Below are 24,957 nucleotides of genomic sequence, written 5' to 3'. Positions count from 1 at the left end.
GAACAGGAAGTTCTCTCCTGCTAGTCACTAGGTCATAGCAATATGGAGCCATAGCCATAAGGATGTGCTAATGGCGTCTGACTGACGTCTTCACCATGTCACATAAACCTTCATTAGCAGTGCCTCTGTCTACATCTCGACAGTTCAAAGCCATTAGTGCGCAGCATCACCAAAGAAAATAGCATGTGTCGAGGTACCACTCTTCTATTGGATAAGGGAGTAGAAGGGAGAGAAAGACGATACCCCATAATGATACGTCATGGCTGCCTTAAAAGGCGCGGTCGGTGATGAATCGCAATGTTTGGCCTCATAAATTATAATTATTTTGAGGCAGCACGGTTTGAGTGAGCCACTTAGCATCGCAGCATCTATCAGTCCGCCCATATGGCGCAGAGATTAAAGCTGGACTTGTTTTTTTTCCTCCTCAGAAAAATGACATTAGCATGAGGAACACAGTGATGTGGTTAAGGGAGCAAGGTGATGGTTGTGATTGTATGCATCCAGCAGAGATTATTTGAAATGCAAACACTTCCCTAATACAAGAATATAAAATTTCATAAAATCCCCAAAAATAATTGGTATGGGATTCCCTTAAAAAATAGGCATTGCTGAATTTGACATGCAGGACCTGAAGTATTTTATTGTAGCGAGGACAACAAGACTTCTGAAATCATACCCGAGCAGCTGAGGAAACAACCCTTGGCACAACACAATATGTTTTCTCAAAAACTTTCTCAAGAACTAACAACTGTTTAAATTGTATCCTCACAGTTCATTCTGGCATTTGTGCAGCTACCCTGATTGAATATAATTTTTATGATTGTCAAGTTATATTGAGATGCGGATCTACACAGCCAAACAAAAGAAAACTACAATCAATGCAGGAAACAGTTTTATCCTGGAAAAATCATTAAACTCCAAATTCTGTGTGATTTTCTCTATGTGTGGCAACGTCTGAATTGTTTTCACATGTGGTTCACTTTAAATTTTTCAATCTATTGCGTAAGTGCCTGGCTGCTCCCCTCGTATAGAATCCAAAATGAAAAACCCTGATACGATGCTCATGAAATCCCACTTGAGCAGAGCGACACATGCTCAGACAGGCTTCTGGAGCCAACACTTGTACTGGGTTTCGTAATTTCCAATTAGCGTGCAATTCCAAGTCTTAATTCAATCCCGGCTAAACTCATTTGCCAATTCATGTGGCAAGCCGTGCATCATCTATAAATAACCATTCGGGACATCTATGAGCAAACGTGTTATTGTCAGTCCTGGTTAAATTGGTTGGTATGGAACTGGCCGTTGAGAAACAGGACACAAGCTGCTCTGGTAGCAGGTCCTGACATCTTCTCTGTGGTTTCCCTGCCCCACCAGGCAGCCAGCACTGAGAGAGGACCTGTTGTTTGACACACTGAAGGAGCTTTGGCCTCGGGACAGTGCCACAGCAGAGTTTTCTCTCCAGTAGTGGTGATTTGAAACCTTGCAATTCGGGGGATCAGCTTTTATGTTTTATGATCTGCAACAGCTTTGAAAAAAAGAAAAAAGAAATAAAAGTCCAAACAGGTGCTGGCAATTTCTCATGGCTGGCTGTGTGAATAAGCATGTTGTTTCTATATTTTTGATTAACACCATACAACAGACACTTGCTCAAGTAATTTCATTGCTGTAGAGTGAAGATGTGAGAATGATTGTTTATAAAATATGTATGCCAGTACCCAGTGGAAACCTTTTGCCAGCACAGTCTAAATTATGACAATACAAGGAAGCTGAGAGGGATCGTAGCAGCCAGGAGAAGTGAATATTAGAAAAATAAAGTCAACATTTCTTGGAACACAAGAGGTTTATTCATCATTCCGTTTTGTTGAGCAACACATAACACCCGCAAAATTACATTGTCCAGACTTTCATTTTGGTTCATTCACCACTAAACTATAGAAATAATGTGTAAATAAGAGATGTTGACATAGTTATCTATTTGGACAGAGCTAAGGTCATTGCTTCCCTTTTTCGTATTTATATTAAACTAGATGATTCTTCTACTTCTTAGTTTGGTTTATTGTCGGGTGACAACCAACGTCAAGGTGCATTACCGTCCAAACTATACCTTACACATCTCGACTTTAAAGGAAAGGTGTAACATTTAGAAAACAATGCTAATCCACTTTCAGGCTGCTAGTTAAATGTGAGATCTGTCACAGCCTCATGTCTGTATGTGAACCATGTAGCAGCTGGTTAGTGTAGCGGTGCAAAAAAGACACTTCACATCATCCCAGGTTGAATTTAGGCCCTGTATGTTATTTTAACCAGCGGCAGTGATGCTCAACACAGGTTCAAATTAACACTGTATTACAAATGCTAATGATATTAAGTGAAGATAATTAGTATCTGAGTTCAGTAAACCTGTACACCCCCCACTCCCAGACCCCCAAACATCCGATAGCATTTTTCATTCCATTTTCGCAATTTAATAGACATCCCCCATCCCTAATGTTAAATAGCACTGATGAACATGTCAGAGGTATGTCAGCTTAACATGCCTTTGATAAATTTTGACAGAGGCACGACAGCTGTTTTAAACCATGAAAATAATGGAAAATAAAAACCACATTCTATCTGCCTGTTCTACACACCCTTAAACTTCCTGAAACCATCTGTAAGTAAAGTGTAAATTGATGATTATGTATTACCTCTGGAAAGGTGGTTATGTTTTCATTGGCTTTGTTTGTGTGATGTTTAGCAGAATTACACAAAAACTGCAGAGCTGATTACCATGAAACTTGGTGGAAGGATGCAGTATGATCCACATCCCATTTTTTCCACTTTCTTTAACATAATAGAAAGTGTTTTTGATGTTTTCATCAATTTCCCAGGGAATAATCAATGGATCTAGATGAAAAGAATCAGGCATGTTTAGGGGACTGATATATATGAGTATGTACAATTTTGTGCCATTTGATCAATTTGAGGGGATTTTGGGTATTGGCGATGGTGTGAGCTCCTCTCAGTGCTATTCAAGTAAAACATTTTGTGCTTTAAAGAGCAGGACAGCGTTTGTGAGATTATGACCTGGCTCACATGGCCACAACAAAAGTGAGAGAAATGAAGTCTAACAAATAATGAAAGATATTTTATTAAATTGAATCAAATGTTGAAGGTGCAAGTAAGTAAAGTCGATGCCATCTGCAGTATAATAATAGCTCAACCCTAATTTCCCTCTGGCTTGTGGCAGGTGATTATGCACAGCAAACCAGCTGACTTGTTAGGCGACGCCACAAAATCACACGGATGTGCCCCTGAGACAGTTGTCGACAAACAACTGACACTAACTCCATCACCACAACACAAAAAAGTGGACACATCACTACAGCCAAACAGGGAAGAGTTTGATGCCAGGTCACCAGCTATTTTTACCAGAGGGCAAAACATGTTGAATCTCCAAAAAACCCAAACCTGGCAAACAGAACCCGCAGCCAACACCAGCACAAAGCTTGAGTAATTCACCTAATCAGCATGCACAATCAACACCAGGGGCCTGCTCCTGCCCAGGGCACAAACAACTTTGAAACGAAGCAACCTCAATGGTAGAGCCTTAATTTGTTATGTCCTGGCTAAAGTGGCCAAAACAAAACGGAGACACACCAAGGGTAACAATCAATGAAGAATTAATTAAATTAAATAGCAAATTAAATGTTTACAGAATTGTGTGTGGAAAGAGCTTAAATTAGTGGTGTGTGCAGAGCGCATGAGTGTGAGATTTGTAAAGTGAAAAACAAAGCATACCACAACGTCAGTATGAACACACCTGAAGACACACACGACCGTTAACAGACACCCAAAATGCCCATACATACGTTCCATCTTGACTAAGACATTTATCGTTTTTTGATGAATCGTATCAGATAAATCCATTCACATTTTCCGATACCTTTATTGTTTAAGCATGTTCCACCGCTAAATGATCATGACCACTGCTGCTTCAGGATCAGGTCAGATGCAGATTAAAAGGTGTGTTCGTATTTTACTGTGTCAAAGTTTCCAGTCTGACTGTCCCTCCACACTCGCACTGACCTGGGCTCACTTTAAACTCAAATAACATAAATAAGAATTCAGCGTTTTGGAAAAAAGTTCTTAGTGTAAGTGATTAGAAAAGAACAAATAGGCAAAATCTTGTGTTGACCAGCGGAGTAATGTTCCCTGATGCTGCCAATGGGGGCCAGGCGGGGCCACCCTTATATAGTAAAAGCTTAAGATGCATAACACAAGTCTAAACTGAACGAATGTGAAATCAATGTGTGTGCCTAGAGTTTCCCACCCATAGCTAGTGCTTTGTTAGCTTTAGGCAACAGTTGAATGAACAATTTACACTAAACCTAAATGGGTCTACAGTCACATGGCTACCAGTTAATATATCATTCGTTGCTGGCGTGGGAATTTGTCCCTCTACTTTTAAACTGCCTCTCTAAAGACCAGTGCTCTTTTTAACAGCAGGACACTGACAGAAGAGTTTTTTGTTGGGAGAAATAAATTACAACCTCTAATTAGTCATACCCTGTTGATGGAAAGCCTTGTTTCTGGAAAGTTCCTCGTGAAAGAATGAATGAATGGACTACAGTAAACATCAACCCTCTCTGTACATGTACATTTCTATCATAGAAGTGCTGAGAGTAGGTGCAAGATAAACATATTTTATCTATATTATTATATTTTGTCTTCTGTCTCCATCAGTGTACTTGCTGTGAGACCTTGATGCGGAGAGGAAAAACAACCAAACTTCTTTATCAGATTCCACTGGGATATGAAATTAACATTACAAACAGTAGCTCGTCAGCACCGCCTCCCTGCGCAGCCTCTCTGTGGAGTTGGCAGAAAAATAAGTACAGTCTAAGAAAAGAGATGAATTTTCACCTTTGGGCCATATGGTAATTTGAATGATCCAACTCGTATCAGATCTGGAAGTGCATGCATAAAGCGAAGTGAATAAAAGGGAGTGCCGGATCACAGACGAAGTGAGAGCGTGACACGGACTCTAATTATCATAAGCCATATGCCTACAGCCTGTGGAGTGGCCGCAAGTTAAATAAAGATGATGACAAACAGCACTGCACATACAAGCAGTGCCACCCCCTCACTCCTCTCCTTTCTCATTGGAACAACCCAGGCTGCCAACCAAATTAGCATCAACTTGCTGATACATTTGTAATCTATTCTGAGCCTAGCAAACAATACAAATTGGATTTCAAATTTATCCTGACTCAGTTATGCAAAGTAAGAGTAATGGAGTGTCGCTATAGTAACGACTTTCAAACATGACAACTTTAATCAGCGACGACAAAAATACCTTCATGTTCAGGCCTCAGCAGGAAGCGATATCAAAGTGTTTCACTTATTTGAAAGTAGTTTCTTCTCTTGACTCAACAAAGCACATCTGAACACAGGCTCACAACTTCTGTCATTCCCGCAAAATCAAACCTCAGTTCGGCTTCTTGATGGGGAAAATTCACTCGGCTATATCTGAGATAATATTGGAGGAACGTCCACTGTCACTGCATACGATGACATTAAAGTGGTAAAAAAAAGAGGAAGCATTAATTCGTCATAAGAATAGAGATATCAGTATTTGTGACATCATGCACCAGAAGATGCTTCATGGCTATAACTATCGTGGAGCGTAAGCAGCTACTACATCAACCAGATTATCATTTGGTTGTCAAAAATTACGATCGTCTTGGTCCTCCTTTAGATGATCATTCCACTTTATTCTCTGTCCTTACACTGAGTGCCATCGAGGAAGGTGTCCTGCTGAAAATCCTTAACTAGCATGCATTAGCAGAACACGAGCATGATAAGGTATGAAAAACAAAGGGACATTTGTATTTTGTATCTCTCTTCTGATACAAAACAGTTAACATAATAAAATACAACAAACTTTTGTAAAAAAGCAGATGAAAAAAACATTTTGCCATTTCATGCTATTCACTCAAATTCATTTAGCACTATCTTGTGACTGCCCTCTAGGTGAAATGCAGCTGATTTCACCACAACATAATAGGAAGTGGAAAGTCTTGAATCGGGCTCTGTCGATATGGACTATCTATAGAAAGACAACAAGTGATTGTCAAACAGCTGACTCCTTACATGTGCCCAAGGCATCAAGCATTGATTAGTCAGATTAATTACATGATAACTTCTAGACTCTACCTTTCTGCAGCCAGGAAATGAAAACAAAAATCTGCTCCTGAGGCTAATTCACAATAACACACACACAGATACACACAGATACACACAGATACACACAGATACACACACACACACACAAAAGAAAAATGAAAAAAATCAATGTCAAGGCCTCACGATGCACACAAAACTAGAGCCCTCACTCTTTTGATAATCTAACTCCCAAGAACAACAAACCCAATTAATGATAGGGTTTCTGGCTCCATTGAGCCATTTTCTCTGCCCGAGATAACCTAGAGACACCAAACATGCTGATAAATGGGCCATAAACTCCAATCCGCTAAAATAACAACACTGCCTAATGTGTCCGTGAGGATGCTTATCACAATGTAATCATTATTGTGTTTGCACTGAGCTTACAATGTAGGTCAAAGCTGTGTGTATCGTGTATTATGTTCATTATTCAGCTTTGCCTTGACATTGAAAGTGTTATATGGGTTCTCACTATAGCATTGCTCCAGCAGACTGAGTTCAATAATGTGTACAGTGCAGGTTTAACATAATTTTCTTACTATTACTATTATAATTATAAGGTAAAATAGGATAAAATAACAGTTACACAACCAAGTGAGTAATTGTTTATAATAATACATTACACTGCAACTCTATCACCAAGTATGAGTTAGGTTTTCATATAATGTGAGCGCAGGAAACGTTTCTGTGCTGTCACACACATAGAGCGCACAGGAGACCAAAAATAAATAAACTGTGTTCACCTTCAAACTTTCATTTCCAAAATGATGTCCCAGACCGGAGGTCAGGATCCCACTGCCATGTGAAGTAATTGAGCCGCTTGCTGTAACCAGAAATACTGCGGTACTCCTGGCCCATGAGGATGATTGATCAGCTGATATAGATCCTATAGAGCAGTGATCTTGGATCATTGTCCTGAACTGACTCCAGTATTACACAGACCAACCGAAGGAACCAAACCATCACAGTTCTTAAAGCACCTTATGGCAATAAACTATTTTTGTTCAATTTTATTATTCGTGGACATCACAGCTGTCTCAGAATTTGCTGCATTAACAGGAGCAGAAACACTTACCCCTCAAAGTATTTCACTGATGAATGATATCAATTCTGTGGCCAAGCTCCTGGATTTTGGTGTCAGAAAGTTGCGCTTCTTCTTCTAATCGCTTGATGCCACGATTCACCGTAGAAACCCATTGGTTAGTAAATGAAATATTCAAGCGGTGCTTTGCATCGAATGTGGGTGTGTAAGGTGAACTTTGAGGCAGATCTGCATATAAACATTTCCAGGTGGACCTTGATTTATAAGGGGAACATTTCCTTCAGGTGTACGCCCCCAGACGTTTGACCAAATGAATATCATAAATCTAAGGTGATCAAACGTTCTAAGATTTTTCATATACAGATTTAAATCAGTGTAAATAATGCTGCTACAGTGGTAATCTGATTTCACTTTCTAATGTTCATCATGTATTCCTTCATTTATTATCCTACACAAAGTTTGTATAAACCAAAACTAGCAATACGTGATAGCGACTTAGGACCTGAGACATTGGCAGTGGTTACATGGAGTAAACACACTGGTTATGGAGAAGAGGTACAATCATAATCAACAGGATATCACTGCTGAGTTTGCTTAACCTAAAATGTTCCACTTGCCCAACCTCTCACAACTGATTCAGGCCATTCAGGCAATTTATTCAGCCTTGTCTCTCTGCTTTATCTCTTTTTCTCTGTAAACAAGACAGACCAACAACTGTTGCTGATGCATGATTTTCTTTTTTGCCATTTCCTTTTTTTGTCTCCTGTATCTTGGTTTCATTTGTATACACTTTTGATGAGCACTGAAATTTGGGAGAATCACGATATGTTTTTGTGCATTTATTTAGAAGGCATCACTTTCTTTTTCATTTACAACACACATAGCACTTTCTGCTATCTGTCTTTGCTCCCACCTGTGGGACACACTGACAATGTGGTTCATGCTTCAGTGGCTTTAAGTAGTTTTTTCATCAGGCAGCGATACAAGCTACTGCTTCCACTCAGGCTTAGATCACCACAGACTGGTACCGTATGCGCTGCTCAGGGATTTTGAGTCTACATCATATTTCTCTATATTGCTTGTAGCCTTCCTCTCATTTTGTCGTGGGATTAATTCCTCCACATTGACCTCCTGTACCTAGCAAAGATTCATGAACTGTAATGCTGATGACAACACCACATCCCTGCTGCCTAATCCCCTGACAGAGGTTCTTTCTCATTCCTTCTCTGACCTGATCTCACCATATCATATTCAGACACTCACAGATACAGGCAGAGACTAAAGACAATACCACATGGCACTGCCAGGACGGGAAGCTTAGCAACAGACTTGTTCTTTCGGTACACTTCAATTGGCAGCACTAAAAAATGATTTTTAGAACTTGTTGATGTTGAGGATCATTAAACCACTCTGTATAAAGTCAACCAAATATTAAAATCCAGTTTCCTATTCCTGTAAAGAATCCTGATATTTTCGATGACTCATCAACACCAGGACAAAACCCTGTCTAACACATAAAACAGCACTTAACAGTAAGTAAGTGGTAGAATGTTTAGTTGATTCAGTTTTTCCCCTTTCTGATCTAAAAAACGGAGGTATGGGTGGAGGCTAATGGTCCTCCACAGCTCCATATTCCTCCATTCAATCAGCCATGCCTGTATCTGAGTAATCCAGTCAGAGAACGATTTGATCAAATTCCTTTCATAGGTACACCTCTCCCACATATTCAGTTTCAACCAGAAAAAAAACACACCTCACATTACTGAAGGTTAAAAGGCAATGATCAACATGTCAGTATTAAACCTTTAAGACTCAGAGAATGTGGGTTTGATTGATTGGTGTGTCAGGCAAAATTAAATTAAAAACTACTTCAAATGAATGCTTTGACCCACAGTTACACTATTAAAGACAGCTGCAGTAGTGAAATCTGTTTAATCGGTAAGACGTCAGAAGTCAAATGACAAAAAAACCTGACTGGATCACATCCAGTGTAGAAGCCTTACCATATAAAATTTGATCTTTGCTAACAAGAAGACCTTCTAAATGCAAATGTACCACTCCCGCCTTTAGGTAATCATACATGCAGTACATCCATACATTATTCTCACTGATTACACTATGTATGCATATATACATACATAATGTAGCTAGTTGGAATGCTGGTTTACTTACATGATGATTGACATGGTTAAGAGTCAGCCATATTATTATAATTATTATTATTTTTTAATTGAATTTGTCCCCTACCTGTTGAGTCATTTGGATAGCTAAAACTGCAAGTCAGTGTTATATGTCAATGATAAATCAACTGTCAAATGTCTGTTTCTAAGATGATGACGCACACAAACAGTCTATTGATTCACTTTCGTCACAGAAACAAGCATGGCGTGTGTGTTTGATTATAGTTTGCAATTACTGATGTCTATCAAGCATCCGCTGCTGCAGGCTTCTTGTGGCAACGGTCATGGCTGACGCTTGGTGCCTTGCTTATTCATGGCATTTATCCTTTTTACTGTCACTTAGGATCACACATGCACAATGCCAGGATAGGTTATCCATACCATTAACGAACGATACGGAGACAACAGCCGACAAAGACGCGGCTGTCTGAATGGTGAGACAGTAATGTGTTTAAGGGGAAGAGAAGAAGAGGAAAGGAAGGGAAGGGATCACAAAATGACAGCAAGAGAATTGAGGCTCAGCGCTGGGATTTGTCTTACATTTCCCTGATCTTGTCCCCGAGCGCTCCCTGTTATCACCCTCAGAGGGGAGAATTTATTTTCTATTTATTTCATTTTTTTATTTGGGACTCTAGCGGGATATTCATATATTCATTTGTGCCACCATTGCTGTCTGAGAGGCGAGCCGTGAAGTGCATCACATTAAATGTATTGACATAAACAGCTCGGCGGGCGCATTGCCTCAGCCTTTGATGAGAGTTTAAGTAGGAAACCATTGAGAGACTTATGGAGAAACGTTCCCATGGGATCAATAGATTAGAGACCTAACTAATCTCAGTGAGCTAGATAGCAGAGCTCATAAGGAAAAATGACAGTCATATCTGCAAACACATGGTATGCCATCACTCCTCGCTGCCCTCAAACTGTAATTATTCCCCACGCTAATATGGGTCATGAACGAGTGAGCACAGGAAATAGCGTCTGTTGTTTTCCATGTGTTTTAGTCGTGCTCTGTGCCCCTTATAGAATAAAAGCATATGTACTGACTTCTTGTTGTGTTTTTCTCTGCATGTCTTCATTTTGATACTTATCTTTTAAATGAGTACAGTGCTTATAGAACTGAATAATATATAGCTTCTCTACTGTGCCAATATAAGATCCTGTAACAGAACACAAGGCTAGTAAACAGTAGAAAGCAGCATGGACGCCAGTTTCTATGTTTTGGTCATCTATAATATAATTATCAAACAATGCAGACTGAAGAGTGTTTGAGATCCGCTTGAACCACTTCCTCTACTGCCACCTTGACATGCAATTCTACCATCACCTAGGATATGGGGTTGAAATTAGCATGTCGATTGGCCATATTTCTTCCACCTAATGGAGGGGGCCGCCATAACCCTGGATTTCATTAGCACTCATTGCCGTCATTGGTTATGTTGAGGTATGAATACTGATGATTAATGGTTAGGGTAAGAGTATCAGGAAAGACGAATCTGAGACAAGGAAGGGGTAGCTCTTCAGAATCTTCAAAATACATAACGCTCTCTCTAGTCTCTAGAAGACCCTGCCATTCCTAAAAAAGTTTGGTTATTTGTGTCCGGACGTGTCCTTTCCCCACCCTGTCCTACCCCTCTCCTCTAACTGAAGTGGCCCTTGGCTGACAGATCCAAGGTGAGGCGCCCAGGACAGAAGCCCAATTAGACCTATCTGTGGGGAGAGCACCTCAGCAGCATTCATCATACCATTTCAATTAAAGCCATCTAAGAAATGATTAAATAATCAGTTGCAGGCTAATGGAGCCGTATATCCTTGTTATGGGAGAACATTGGTCATCGGCATGGGAATGTCTGGCCACTGCCAGATGTCACACAGCAGTGCCAAACGAGTAAGACAGATGATAGAAAGGAGGAAGGACGGTAATGAGAGGTGAACAAAATGGAGTGCTTATTAAGCCAGGAGGGAACGTAAATGTGAATTAATTGCAGGAAAAATACATGATTTTGACCACATCGTTAAAACCTGCGTGCATGCAAAGGCAAAATGATGAGGCCGACAGCTGAACATGCATCAGCGGACAGTGAGCGGCGACACAGAAAAGGCTATGATAGTTAGTTTGTCTGCAGTAATGTAGAGCCCTGTCCCTGTCAGTCTGCTAGCTAGGGTACACAGCTCCAGTATACAGCTATTTAGCCAGCGGCGCTAAAGAGAAAGAGTCTGGTCTGTTGCAGATGGTGACAGACAGAAACAGACAGATTAAAATACCTTTCTGCTTCCTGCACACAAAATCTTGTAAATAACCATCTCAGTGTGTTTAATGTTTTCCATCACCAAGGCTTAACTCTTAACTTGATACTGAAAATAATTACAAGAATTTATATTTTAGAGTGTGGCACATGATAATCACGAGGGCCCAATATTCCACGCTTAATCTTCTTATGCTGAGTTTTATTGCAAAAACATCATTCATTCACACACTCACACACACACACACAGGACTGCTTTAAGAGGGGTGGGATTAAATAGCCGTCATTATCAAGCAGGGTGGCTGTAGAATGGATGTGACCCTGGACAGCTTTCCATCTTCCTGCTCTACGACTGCACATTAATGGTTAATTGATGTCACAGGGGACTGCTGATCAAAGGCTTTCTAACCAAGCCCCCTTTTCAAGCATGCTCCACTGCTATTCTATTAGCAAGGCAGGCTTGCCAGACTAATGTGGGGGGCTGGGGTAGGGGTGGCTGTGGCTGGGGGTGTATGCGGAGTTGGGAGGAGGTGGTGGGGGGGTGCGAGGGGAGGTTGTTTCCCGTACATCTCTTCTCACCCATCTCCCTACACCCCTCCACACACCACTACCCTCACTCCCTCCTCCATGATAATTAGCCCCTGCCATACACGGACCAAAACACACAAGTATGCACACACACGCCCCGGAGCTGCCACTGTATCTGCAGCTTAAAATGCCTGTGTTCTGACAGCCATCAGCAGAAATAGAGGAAAATCTTATTTACCTTGCTGGTTTTGTCGGTCCCCACCCTCCACTTCTCCCACCCCCCTTCCATATTTATGCCACTTTCATGATTTCTCTCCTCGCTACTGTCTGTTCAACCAGTGATGCTAATGCAGTAATCAGGTCCCTTTTAGGTGCTTGGCCACAATGATTGTTGTAGATGAATAATGCAAAATTAGAGGGATGGAGACAAATTTGTCAGTCAATCAAAAAAGTTGCAGGGAATCTTTGAAAACATTTAGTCATACCTAAAAATCTGCTCAAACTTCTAATTACACAAACACAGTGTGCATCGGCAAATTTCCATTTTTCACCTGGTGTTTGGGAAGATTTGCCTTCTCCTGGACAATTAATCCCTGAATCAGAATCCCTGCAACACCATACAACACAGAGGAAGATGGGTTTTTGAAGATGTAATAGTGTGAGTTTGGCAGGCAGCCTGGAATAATTAGTGTTGCCCTGGGTCTGAGTTAATCTTTGCTGGGCTCGCAGAACATTCCCACTCAGGCTCTTTCACTGCCAATTAACTCACACTCACACAAATGATCTTGCATGTGCCCCAAACTATAATCTCTTTACAGATTGGAATGTACACGCCTCATTTCCGTGACTCTTATAGTGGTTCACCTTCCGATTTCCACAGTGTTTCACAAACACAGGTTTTTCTGTGATTATAGTTGCAGTCGGGAAGTGTGTCACATCTCAACAAAGGCAGATTATGCTGACAACTTTTATTTGGTGCAGAGAAACATTATGAAATATTTGTAACATACTGACAAAGAACGAAAGGGCTCAGTGTGGATACACTCAATCAGCACACTTTTGTTTACTTAAACTAGAGCCAAAACTCCTGCAGTATGTCAAGTGAGTAGGAAGCATCTAATGTTTGATGCATTCAAGCTTCTGGTTTGAAGGCATACTGTGCGCTGTGAGAGCAAGGCCAGCAGAACCAGTTATGCATCACAGAGGAAGCTAGATAAACGCATCATCCTCATCGCTCTCGCGCAGCGATTTCCCAGTAGTGGGTCTACTTGATGAAGTGCCAGATCCCCTCCCTGTTATTCTCTGTGCGCCAGCAAAGTGTCCACATGCATGAGTGTATTCATCAGTCAGGTGGCACAAGCCGGGCTTTTTTTCCTCTCCTCCTATTCTTCCCTCTTGCAGTTCGCAGGTGTGAATGAGATTGGGCTGATTTATATCTTTTGTTGCTGCTTATCAGTAAACTGTAGTGATAACCAAATGAACTCAGGTGATGCAAAAGTGTAGACACTGTGATTAAATATGTTGTTAACACGCAAATATGTTCTGTATCACATTTGCAGGGCATACTGTACTAACTGTAATACTAAGTCTCTACTTGATGAATGAGTCACCCAGGATATCCTGGCCTGCAATTGAGTGATGTGACAGCCAAGCAAAAAGTCAAATATATTCATGGTGCAGACTACAAGAGCAAGAAGTAACTGCAGTAATCAAAACAAAGCTTGGAGCCATTGGCCCAGACTGACATTTATCTGTCTCCGAATCTAGATAAACCTTGTTACTGCTGTTTCTTTTGTTTTGGGGCCAAAGTGATTATGTCAACAAAGTCAGGTCCTCACATGCAGCATACCACTGTGGGGTGAAGTGCTCTCTCTCTGTTTTATCTGTCACATCCAAATCCATCCAAAAATACCTGTAATTACGCAAATTCCTCGAAACTACAAACTTAAACCAATAGCAGAGATTAAGAAAACATCTGATCCAGCCTCCATCCTGCCATTTTAGCCCACAATACCTCACTTTTCCTTACATCCACATCAGCCATTATAGTAACTTTGAACCCGTAGTGCTGGTCACTTCTTTAAAAAGATTTTTTTTTTTCCCGTACATGCCATATCGATCATTTTTTCATTCAGTGGCTACTCAGAAAGCCATCCAGAGTTGATTGAAAATGCTGTATTAAGGGGCCCTGGGATGAGAAACCCTGGAGTTCCTCTTACAGCACTTCAAAGAAGGAATTAACCGAATTAGCTGGTCAACAGAGGGGGACCGACTGCATATGTCAGATGGCGCTAATCATCAGCTAGAATAACATATGCTGAGACAATGAGTCATTGCATAAGCATTGGACTTTGTTTGAGAGTTTCTGCCTGTCAGTGTTCAGTGACAGGCAGACAGAGCCTGACATCATGGCTGGGTGCTTTGTGGACCGTGTCACAAATGCACTTAGCCCTTTGTTCATCCGGTGTAATGTACTTGGGAATGAGCAGCATTTAGAAATATAACTGTACGTTATGCTACATATACTCAGAACAGGACTATAGGTGTAATATAGGGGTAAAACCATAGGCAAAATAATAGGAACACTTCACAATACAAAGTACAGCATCTTGACAGGGCAAATGCAGGACGGCAAAGAATGTGCGTTGAAAAAGTGGTGCTGAAACCTGGTTCTATAAACCCTGGGATCCTGAAGGTGGTTTGGATTGCTTGTTGCAGAATTGATGCTAATAGGAAAGGTCTATGGTGCAGGACTGCTACTCTTCACCTTTACGATCAACTGTCAGATTATATCTAGTGGGTCTGTTGTTCACTCTATTATTTAATGATTGATTCTCTGCACTGTCACAGTGAGACTTATTCATGCATAACAAGATAGCAACATGCACCAAGCAATTATATGTACAGTACATAAACTGCTTTTAAAATTATTGCATAGTTTACAGCACATTCATGCCAAATTGATTTGAACTCTCTTTGTCCGTGCTGGGGTAGTATTTGATTTCCCACTACAAACAAACTCCACCGGATTTCAGTTGGAACCAGACCAAGATCCACTTCCTCAGACAGTGTCGGTGCATTGTTTAGTTCAATGGAGAATTTGATTAGCACCCGGCTAAAAGACACCAAACTAAAGACACGGATGCATTCCTAAGAAAATGCCATGGGTACATTACTTTTCTGTGCAAGAAAGGAGCTTTGACGGTCCCACCACTACATTTTGAGCTCCTCTTGGTGAATGGTTCTCACCATTGTGCTAAAAGTCCTGCACTACTAAGACCATTTGCAGTTGATATTAAAAATGCATCCATGATAGTCAATGCGAAATACTTTTTTTAAATCCACCGATGGCAGTAAATACCCTGAAATGAACTTGATTCAAGTCTGGAATGTTGCTGGTTTTAATATGATTGAATGTAATGACTTGCAGCTTGGAGTGCGTTTTAGCAACAAATATATGCACATAGTTTGGTGTTCGCTGTGGCTTTGTTGTGCCCTGAGGCCACAACAGAGTAGCACCTCAGCTACTCAAAAAGGACCCTTGAACTGAACATATGCTCGCTGCATATTTTTTCTTCACATTTCTATATCCCACAGCTTTGTGATTATCGATATCCTTACGAATGTTCACTGTCTGTTAATCTGTTGCATTAATTACAGCCTGTGGTTTAAATCAAGGGCAGCACATTTAAAGTATGTACAAATCATGATTGCATAAGTAAAAGTGCACAGAAAGTACAGCTGAAATATTAGAGCGGGGAATGTACATTTCTGCAGAAATGATACCATACTACCAACCCTTGTACAGTAATGTCTGCCTTTTGTGAGGTTTAATTAGACATGATATCTTAATTTGCACACAGATGTACCACGAAGTAATTATAGACTATTTTCCAAAGACTAAGCAGAACATAGTCAAATCCCCCAACTGCCTGTTGACTGGTAGAGTAAAAATAGCTCATTTGAAGACAGTGGAAGGCTGTCGTCTTTGAGTAAGACTTCTAGTGTGGCCTCTTGGGATGAGGCTCACTGCAATTTATCACAGCCACTAATTATTCATGTTTTAAGCCACTTTCTCTTACAGGAAGAAAAAAAGGAAAGGGAAAAAAAAATGTAACAGGCAAACACAACAATGAAATCACCACTTGCATGAGCGCTGACACGAGAGCAGAGCAATGAAAGCAGCATATGGCCAGATTCTGTGCTGCTCGCTGATTATAAGACATGTGTCTCATCCAGAGGGAAGAGAAGTCTTTTGCTAAGTGGAGTGTCGGCTTCCAAGTCTTGGTTATTCAAAAAGAGAAAAATATGTCATTGTGTGATTACTAATTCCCTTCTACTCATCATGCCATCCCCGATTGTGGGCAATTCCAGCTGTTTGCTAGAAGAAAGGTCTTTTAAAATTGTATTAAGATGACCTCCACTTTGTGATAACCAAGCACTTTACTTTATCACAAATTTAGCTCAAAGGAAAATAAAAGAAGCAGAAATATGTTATTCTCTGTAGGAGCTTAACAGAGGGAAAAATAAGCAGCAGCTCTCAGATCCTATACTTCAAATATAGTGTTGTCAGTGTTTTCACCTTCATTATGTTGCAGCACATTCACATTATTCTAGGTCAATGGCTCAATTGAAGACCTATCTTACAGAGAGATCAGCAGAGGAGCTAATTACACTAATAGGCTCTGGCAAATGTTTGATACCGTACCACTATCTATAATCTAAGAGCTAATAGGAGACCACTTGCTTCATGTGTTTTCTTCTTACTTTCATCTTTAACGTTGTTTTCTTCTACTAATTGTATGCAGCTCAAGTGTTTAGAATGCAGAGTTCCAGTTTTAAATAATAACCGTCTCTAATCAGGAATCAAATTATAGCCTGAAGAAAAAGTGGGCACAATGACGTCCGGACATTCTTGTTTGCCTTTCAGATATAAAAAACACAGCAGGAGATTCTCCAGTGCAGCATGTATAAAAGGTCATATGAAGGAAAATAAGAGTTTAAAACATTGTTGCTGCTCTTGGTGAGGAGGGAAGTGAATTGGATGCTGAACTTGCATTGTTTTTATTACAGCGTTTCCTTGTAGCATCAGTTTAGGCATTTTTCAAATTAAAACCTGGAGAAAACAATATTTCAGTGAATTGAGCTTCTGAATGATTTACTCACTCAAAGCTCATAATGTGCAGCACTAGCTCTAATAATGCTAAGTGACCGGGGATGACAGCATCTGAGTGTGTTTCCACAGCCAGAGATGACAGCTTACTGAAGAGTCAGTTTGTTGGATTACCATAGAGCAGAGTGACACAGGCAAGATAAAGTATAAACAAGGAAACATTGTCTTTCACAATAACCTTATGATAGAGGAGAGCAGTGATGGACCTGAACATATTAAAAATGATAACAGGGGCAACACCAAGCTTGGAAGGAAAGAAAAATATCTTATTATAATAAGGCTAAAATTTCAGTCTTAAAATACGTAAAAATGTCCACATTTTTATGGACGATACACAAATCATGTTAGTCATCTGCCTTAATGCACATACAGAATGGCCTATGGTGTTAATGACTGAAGAACAATAACCTCAGCTGTTGTTTTTGACAAAACAATATGCAAAGTAGCTTATTGAGGTCATCTCTGATATTACACATGCAAGAAAATCATTATGAATGTTTATCTAATGCCTAAAGGTAATAATCTTACTTTCATTGGCATTTTTCATATATACATTACCTTTCTGGGGTTTTTTTCGCATTCAAGATTAGGTAAAAGCAAGAACCGTACTGTCGTTAAAGTCTGCTCTGGCGCCAAACTCCTGTTTCAACTTAAACCTTTTTAAAGAAATACAATCTAACTATTCAGCTTTGCCTCTGCAAACAGAATACTATCTTAGCTTTCTTTCACAAGCTCAAAATCCCAAGATTACACGCACTCTATTTAAAAAAAAAAAATAAAGTTTTTGAAGGAGCAAAAAAAAAGACACACATGAAGTGAGTTTAGGACAAACAGCAAGAAGACACCGCGACACCGCAGCTCTCTTTAGATTGTTTTTACTGTAATAAACATGAAACAAGGACTGTATCAGTTTACATGCTCTTGTCAGATCACTGTCTTTATCTGCTCCAAATACAAACAGAGCGGTTCCTGGGCGCACGCATCAAAGTAATGTGGTGCATTTAAGGGTTGTTGTGCTGCAGCATTGCTTCGCTGTTGGCTGAACCATGGTAAAGAGGTAATGATTTGTTGATCATCAAAAAAAAATAATTTAATTCTCAAAAAAAATAAAAAAATGTGTTTGTTTCTTTGTTTGAAAGCAATTATGCAAAATTCTTAACTGATTTTCATGAAAAGGATGCAATGTGTGTCGGGGAACACATTTTGGTGCAAAAATTGGTCAACTTGGTCATGTTCCCTAAAATTTTAATTTCATTAACAAGGACATCTCAACTGATAACCCTCTGCTCCCAGTAAGTTCTGCTCTCTATCGCTGAGATTATTATGGAAACTGAAAACTTAAATTCAGTATTGAAACAATATGAAACTCTGGAAATCTTAGAACGAATCACAGAATGTTGACACAACTAATATTTTGAGTATAAATAAACCATGACACAACCTAAAGAAACATGATTTATCTATTTAGTGTTGCAGCCAATAACCAAAATCTAAATCTACTTTAGGTATCTGGCATGACTGTAACTCGTTAACTGCTTTCATCAAGTATCCTCACATATGGAGGACCAGCATATTAATTTCAATGCATTTCACTTTTGCACCTAAAATTTCAAAATTTGACAACTTAAGCAATATTAATATTTATATAAACCATCCATTTGACCTTTGTACAGGATCAAGATCTCCTGTTCCTCAATGTTGCCTATTAACTTAACCCAGTAGAATTATGGTATTTTATGATTGGTGATAAGGTTGCACATATGCAATCCGAATAGGATTCAACAGGTCCCTCTGAACAACCACGATCTCGAACCAATGGCATGGCTGATGCACAACTATAGCACCTCAAACCCTAATGTAATAACCAGAACAAATTGTGATTTTTTTTATTACATTGTGGAAAATGTTTAATGTTTTTATAACAATATTCACAGATATTAGACGTTTCCGCAGGCCAGTTCCTGTCTAACCAACAGTCAATAAATAACTGTCTCAGCATGTAGAAAAATGCTTTATCTATCCCCTCTGTGCTGCATGTGTGGGAGTCCATCTGTTCATTTCAATAGCAAGCGTCATAGACGCAGTGCAAGGATTATTGTACACAGTGACAGAGGAACCACATTTCCAGCTTATCTTCCCAGTAGCCATTCATATTGGCTACTTGGCCAAGTATCCTGCATCATACCCAAGGAAATGATTAACCAGAAGAGGCCCAGTGATTGCCACTGAGATTCAAGCCAAATCTCACAAACCCACATTCATTTTAATTTTATCCACAAGCGTCACATGAGCATGGCTCCACATTAAAATTCAGCAATATCAACACCATTCATTCACTGAGTTTAACAATAAGTCCACAATGAGAATGTGGGATGAATGTGCTTGATAGTGCACATATTCAATTATGATGGATTGAATGATGGCTTAGTGAGCATAATGCTGTTGCTCTTCCCTATTGGGTTGTTTATTTTTGGCTTATTGTTTGCCGGCTGCGAGTAAATTGTTAAAGTGGTCTAATAAGCAAGATGGCATTCTCTCCTCAGCTTCAAAAACAGCCCCACAGCATGTCTTCATACAGATGAAGTAATCAAGTGGGCAGATGGATTACAGATAAAACCCTGTCCAACACCCAGTATGTTTAATCACGTTCTACTTATCTTTCGATTGGATCTCTTGACCAGAAAAACAAAGAGTCCAGTGCTCTCGATACCTGGGATGCACATGCCTTTAGCCTGCATGTGCTGGTATGCAAAAATGTGGTCTTAAAAGTTTAAAAGCACCATCAGGAAGGCGTGAAGGAAGTTGTCTAATGGAGAAAAGACATGAGGGAGTGGAGGGGTGAAATTGCTTGCTAATGGCCTCTTTCTCCCAGCTGTAAGAGCTGCAGCTGTCTGGGGTTGCTGAGACAAATAGGGGTGGCTCATGAGGGGACCGCAGCATCCAGACATCAGCTCACATTTTTCCCCTGCACACTATTGGGCCACAACAAATTAATTCTGGACCGCTTGGGGAGGAGCGGCAGCCAGCTGGGTGTTGGCTAACAAACATGTAATGTATTTTCAGTGTGCCGAGCCTGCTCTATCAAGGAGATGCATGCATGATTGAAAAGTTGAGCAAGTTGAAAAATACATTCGCTCCAGTTACATGAGATTCACCACAAAGTGACCTAGAAATTATAGCTTTATAGCATAGAAGGAGGGGGGGGGGTGTTTGATGTGTAATGGGAATGAAAATGACTAGCATCCATCCATACTGGTTAGAGAGACAAAATCACCCCTAGATGAACAAAATTAAATAACTAATCTCCGACCATTGCTAGCAGCACTGTCTCCAACTCATCCATATGAGTGCTTGGATTGAATCTAGACAGGCTTTGAAATGTGGCTCACTGGCATGAAGTAAAAGAACATTGATATGGATGAAATCTGCTTGGCAGACACAGAGCATAGAGCTATTTCTAGGGCAAAAATATATGGTCATTTAAAGTTCACAGTGGAAATACCAGACCCTAAGATGTACATTCAGTCCTATTGTTTTTATGATGAGTAGCCTACTGCCCCATGTGATTAGAGGTGAAAAGTAAGTGTGAGAAGATTTTGCGATGGGATGAATTTTTGTCATATGTCAAAAAGATCATAACCATGGTCTTATGTACCCAGATGCCTTATATGTATTTTCATGTTGTTTCTTGCAAAACCAACATTATTAATCTAAACTCATTTTTTTAAAGATTCTCAAAGGCCAGAAACAACGCCTTGCATTCAATTTTCACTTACTTGGATTTTGAAACTTCCAATATTGACTTTGATGGTGCAGGTGTGATTAATTAATAACAAACGCCGGCTTTGTCTGGCAGCTCTCACAGCTGAAAATGGTTCTTTCCTTGACACCGAGCCTCTGGAAAGTACTTATTGAGATGAATATTTGTACCTACGAGGTATTTTGCCCTCTCCAGCACCACTTCCTTGACCACAGAAATTGGACCTCAGTGGGTTTGGGCCTGGTGAAACTGTCATAACCTGTGTCTTTGTGCCGTCTACAAAATATTTTAGTTTTGATCGAGTAACTAATTTGAGTCAGCTGTTTTGCTTTCTCAGCGGAGTCACATAACTTAACATTTGGAGACTCAGCAGTGCCATCCACCACTATGTTGTTGCACCTGCACTGGGAGTTTGATTTGCCTTTTCCATCAGGGACCAGAACAGATTCAGCCGGTTTCTGCATTTCATTTATATCTGAATTGCAATAAATCGAGAGCGCACTTCAGTTAACTTTTAATTTATCCACCTCCTTCTTAGTTAGTTGTTTTCAAGTCTTGTAACTCTTTAATGAGCTAATCCAACTTCCTGCTGTGTTTTTAAGCAGTTCTCCCTGCTATTCTTGCTGTGACCTTAGTGTGGTATGCTTGACTAAGTGGTTAGCTAGACGCTAACTGCTGTCAGTCTGCCATTTTTACCGAGGAGTAGCTAGTGTGCAGTCAGCTCATCAAAGCACCTTTGCTGAAAACAGCTGCTGTAAAGAGGCGGATGAAACTGAATCAAAACTTTAAAGTTGCGTGCCTTAAAAACTAAACAAGCTCAGACATAAAAGCTCTCAAACTGAAGAGATGAGTGATAATTCCCTGTTCATCAGAGGTGGTGAAAATTAAAACAATTATTACTGCAGCTTCAACTATATTTTGTTTGTCTTACCCAAAATCTTTCATATTTCATAAACCAAAACCACAGCCATATGGTTGATATACATAGATCTATCAAGAGCAGGGGTCCTAGACTCCATCGTGTAGTACAGAATATAAATATACTTTTGTATTATTATCTAGTAATATATCATTGTTCATGACTTCACATGCCATGAAAGTCTCCAAAGCCACTGTGTGTTCTTATCATATATCAATACCTCCGCCACGTTTATTACCAGGCAGGAATTAAATACAAAATAACCTACTTAAAACACGTACCCCAAGGAATCATGGGATTTCAGGAGGTACATGCTATTCTTCTTGCTGCCTGCACAGACTCAATTATATTTGCTGTACACAATAACAATCAACCTACATGCAGCTTCCTCCTGCCAGTCATAAATTTGTTTTTGCTAAATTGTGAAACGTGAATCACAGCTATTGAATGTTGACTTCAGTCTGAATATCTTGGGTTGTGTTGTTTTTTGTTTGTTTCAAGACTGCAAAAATCTCAGTATTTCTTCACTAACAAACTGCTCGTGACCTAAATTAATCATGCTTCCTCTCATTTGGAAGAGAAGCTATACGAGCTATGACGGCCTTTGAACTATTCCTCCCAGACCAATGACTGGTTATTTATTCATCCATTCTTTTGAAAAGAGAGCTTCATTATCATCCCCACATCAGCCCGTCCCGCGAGAAGTTGCGGAGCCAAGCCGTCAGGATTTTGCTCTCCAGCTTCACAGGCTTGTCAAATTAAAGGGGTCTGCCAGTGACACTTTGAGGGTAGCTACCCAAAAACAGAGGAAAATGAATGAATTATGTAAGATCTTTTTGAATATTGCATTGCAGAGGAGGGCAACCCCATATGCCCACAGTTTCCAGTCTCAGAGAAGACATCAATTTGGCATCCCGCCGGCACAATACAGCAGAGGTAAACTCATCCACCTCTTTTCTATTGCCTGTTATCACTGTGAGCAGTGTAGAGTTGGCCCCTGTGGCTTTTCTAAGACAAAAGCTTTGGGATATAAGCAGAAAGATGACGACACAGGATGATTGAATGAAATCTGCATTTGGCAAGTGGATTTGGATAACATCAGAGGGATACAGAAGATGACCTGGGTTCTGGGAAGTGTTAAAGAAAAACAAGATGATGTCCCTTTCTGTTTTCTAACAACTTCTACTCCTCGTCCTGCTTCATTTGAGATGAGTGCAAATTCAATATTTGTTCCTGTTATTGAAACAGATGTGCTAAATAAGTCAGATTCAGCAAAAGGATCAAGGGATAATTTAAAAAAGAATGGGGGAAAGCACAATGATGTGGAACATCAAAATGCAGCAAACACAGCAGGGAAACACACACAGTTTCCCATTAGAAATGAATAGAGGTAGCTTCCTTGAGACAGTAGTAAAGAAATACCCTAAAAACTCCCATTTCTGACTGAAACAAAGCAACTCAAATGGCTCCCTCAGTACAATATTCCACAATCTATTAGTTTTACTGCTAATCACTTTTCTCTTTCACGCTGTTGCCTTTATTGACCTTATATCGGTACCAGCAGCCTCCTGCTATTTCACTGTGTGTTGCGTTTCCATCTACTTGCTTCAATCCCTGCAGCAAAACAAAGAGATAATTGAATTGCACCCAACAGGCCACCTGATAAGTCAATCTCATATTCAGAATTTGTGATGAAGTCTCGCCGTATGTCCTGCATCCTTATTTTCTGCCCGGTAAGCCTGTGTCTAATTGTTATTATTATAATTACTAGAATGGTAACAGTTGATTTGCAGGGGACTGTGAGGAATGTGATGCAGCTGTTTTAACACCACTGGATTAAACGCTGAGACACGTTGGTGGTGAATGGTGTCAGTGATAGATGGTACCACCAGAATGGAGCTGGGGAGGCAGAACAGTGGGGTTTATGATCGCAATTTTGATTTCTTAATTATAGCAATTATACTTGTGTAATTATAATTAGTATTATGTGAATCTGGAGATGTTTTCAAAAGTAAAATAAATAACCCCAAGAGAAAAGAAAAGCTATCCATTCCCTGCATAAGGACTTCAAGGATGATGAGATTAAACCTCATTCTGACTTTATATCATAATGTATTCAAATATGGGATGCCATAATCCTATAATGGGCGTATAGTGGTGGAGTAGATAAAGTCAAACTGATGGGAGAGCTGAAAATGTGGTGGTGACAACTGCCAGCTATTCCAGTAAAGAGCTTAACTCCAGCCTTTGTTGTGATAAGGAAAAATTCAAAGTTAAATCTCACAACAAGCTTTGTGGTCCAGGAGTCACCACGAAGAATGTCAGCCTGATTGCCTCAGAGGAGAAGACCGTCCCCCATCATCCTTCATCTGAGAACCACAAACCAGGCTCTCCAGACCTTTTCTTAATTATTTGAGGCTCTCTAATCAGTTGAGAAACTCTCTGCGGGATGTACAGTAATGGTCACCTGAGGTGAAGTGCATGCTGGGTCGCCAGAGGCAGAGACATGTCAAACAGAAGCTGGAGCAATGGATGGCAAACAATGAATATAGGATGCAATAAATCTTAAATAACGCAGAGAGTTACAACCCTCTATCATTTAACAACGACTGAACTCATGACAAGGAAGTCCTGAGCAATTAGTCATAACGTGGGCACGTATTGAAAAACCAGGGCAGATTCTGAGGCTGAGTTGTCACACATGTCCACCATCTGCTGAGGACCCCTACGAGGTGCATTTAGACAGCTCCTGGCAGTTCCAGAGACACGCATGGCGCTGGGCCTCTGCTGAGTGGCCATCGGTTCCCAACACATCCCTCTGGAAGTGCTCACGCTCTGCCGTTTGCTTACGTTCTCATTTGTTATGAATCTATCATCCCTTCGGCACCAGTTGCATGCTGGC

The sequence above is a fragment of the Limanda limanda genome, chromosome 20, assembly GCF_963576545.1.
Source record: "Limanda limanda chromosome 20, fLimLim1.1, whole genome shotgun sequence".
Taxonomy (NCBI): domain Eukaryota; kingdom Metazoa; phylum Chordata; class Actinopteri; order Pleuronectiformes; family Pleuronectidae; genus Limanda; species Limanda limanda.
This window is presented reverse-complemented; position numbering follows the sequence as displayed.